We start from the raw sequence: 2,810 nt of genomic DNA, 5'->3' as shown, positions 1-2,810 counted from the left end.
AGGGGAGAAGAGGTCCTTACTTGAGTGTCCTGTCCTGCTTTAGCTGTATGGTAAAGCAACCATCCAACTGGAAAATTCCATCAAAAAATTTATGTTGGGGGTGCCTGGGTAGCTCAGTCAGTTATGCGGTTGATGTGGTCTCAGCTCAGACCTTGATCTCAGGGCTATGAGTTCAAGCACCACATGGAGCCCGCTTTAACTATATATGTTGATAACCTTAATATCCATGGGAAAAACATATATGTACATAAAATTGGTTTGTTTAAGAAATTATTTTCAGCTGTGAAAGCTTTTGAGTGCAACTCAAAAGCTCAATGTATAAAACAGCTATACATGAAGCACCGTTAATTAAGGTATAGGTGGGCTACCTGGGCAACAGTGATCAGACACCCTAGAGATCACTCTGGGTCTTTGACAACCATTGCTTACTTAAGGTACTTGGCTCTTTATGAATTCCGATTCTTTGGGCAAGTGTTGAAGGATTCGTAGGCTGAGCATAATAGAAAGGGTACTAAATTGTTGCCAGGGCGTTGCTAAGAGATCTACAATATCGTTTAAAAAGCGGACAAGTTGTATCCAGCAAAAGAAAGGAGAGATGCTGAAGATACTTGGAATAGAAGGTTCGCAGATTTACCCACATCACAGCATACTTCAAGGAATAAGCAGTAAAGAGCATCGTTTTCTTCAACAACTTCGTTTTCCATCATCCCACTTTGAGGTAGAATTTTTGGCCCCTTCCAACCAAAACCCTGATAAAGGAACAACATCAAATATTTGGGGTTTTAGATGTAGCCTCTCCTGGGAAGCGGGTAGGTAGAACTTGAGAGATGACCGACACCATCAGTGGAATGGGCCAGCTACAAGCCCTCTTACGCATGATGTTTAACGTCTTACGATGTGAGCACTCATGGTTGTGAGTTATGTAGTGTTCTCTGCTTCCTTCTCCCTACATTTTAAGCAGGAACTAGGACTCTTTTGCCATGCCTCATAGAATCTGCGTTTAGTCCTATTTGAAAGGGTTATGATTGGATTTATTCCTATCTAATCATATTAACTTTCTGGCCAATTCAGTTTTCCTGGCTTGGTTTAAAGAGGTGGACGGTAAATGAACTTAAAATACAACTTGTCTTGACATCAGAACCCTCAATCACAGAGACAGTGCTGGCCTTTTTTTGGGCAAAGCGTGAGGGACTGACTCATGTAAGGTATTTGAGCGTAGACCATATTGTCTCTTCATTTTCCTGTTCCATCTTGGATTGGGCTCCCAGTCCTGGCGTTGGGATGAACACAAGAGAAATTATAAAAACATTCCCACCAATTAGAATGTTTCCACTTGTTTGAACAGATGTATTGGCTCTCAAATGGCTTTTCTGTTGTCCAAAGTCTTCTAGGAAATGCAGATGCCTCCAGGATAGAACTAGCAGAATTCATTACCCGTTGATATTTCCCAGTGGAAATTGGGAACAGAATTGGTAGGGGGGTGGAAAAGTGGATCCCTGATGGGCGGAGGGGACGAGAGAGCTCTGTTTCCATCCGCCTTGTTGGAAAGCATGGGATTAGGAATGGAAGTGAATTCCTGTGTTGCTGGTTCAAATCAGAGCGTACAAGTTTACCTTGTGCTGAATCCCTTTGCCAAATTATTGAGCTACTGTTTGGAAACTCATTTTTTTTTTCAATGCCAAAGATTTAGTGACTGGTTTGAAGAACTTCTGAAAACAAGGAAAAGACCATCTATTTCCTATTATCCTCGACGATCCTACTGTGTGCTCTACATTTCTTATTGTCCACTGAATTTTCACGACATCTCTGGTAGATAATTATTATTTTCCTTAGTTTATGCATGTAAAGTGTCGTGCTCATTTATTCGATCAGTTTAGCTGCAATCTTGTCAATTTGAAAAAGTCTAACTTGCCGTTAGTATTTTGTATATAAAATTTTTATGTAAATGATGTAAATATAGTTGACACTATGTAATGTAAATGGAAATAGCTTTGGAAGTTAGTCCTGGTATTCACTGCTTTAAAGAGGGATACATTTCAGTTTTTAACCACAGCAATCTTGGGTGGCTTTTGGGCCTTTGATTCCTCTATTCCTCTACACCTGGCATGGACTGGAAGAAAGTGGTTCACTTAGGCATTTAGAATCTCAATGGCAAAGTGAAAGTGATCATGTCTTCCCATACTTAATTTGAAAAGCACAATATGCCTTTCTTTCGCATCAGTCATTAAATCACATAATCACAGACACACACACACATACACTCTTTCCTCCCTATAGGTTTGTCCATCTCCGTAGATGTAGTGTTTGAACTCTAGTGTGTTCATTCACTGCAGAAAAAAAATTAACTCACAGGGAAATGTTATTTAAAAACAAACAAACGGGCGCCTGGGTGGCACAGCGGTTAAGCGTCTGCCGTCGGCTCAGGGCGTGATCCCGGCATTCTGGGATCGAGCCCCACATCAGGCTCCTCTGCTATGAGCCTGTTTCTTCCTCTCCCACTCCCCCTGCTTGTGTTCCCTCTCTCGCTGGCTGTCTCTGTCTCTGTCAAATAAATAAATAAAATCTTTAAAAAAAATAAAAACAAACAAACAAACGACATGGTTGGCATAAGTCCAGTTTGTTATTAATTAGAGATGTTTTGTTTGCTTTTTTTCTCCATTGAATACCTAAGTATATTTCCAAGAAGAGCCATAGAAGTTCAGTGAAATCTGGAGAAGACTTAATGATCTGACTAGCTGCTGTAGCCAGCGTATAACAGATTTCCCCTTTAAGTATTGTGAAATTAAATAAATTACCAAAGTCACAGTAAG

Source organism: Ailuropoda melanoleuca, chromosome X (genome assembly GCF_002007445.2).
Source record: "Ailuropoda melanoleuca isolate Jingjing chromosome X, ASM200744v2, whole genome shotgun sequence".
Lineage (NCBI taxonomy): Eukaryota > Metazoa > Chordata > Mammalia > Carnivora > Ursidae > Ailuropoda > Ailuropoda melanoleuca.
This window is presented reverse-complemented; position numbering follows the sequence as displayed.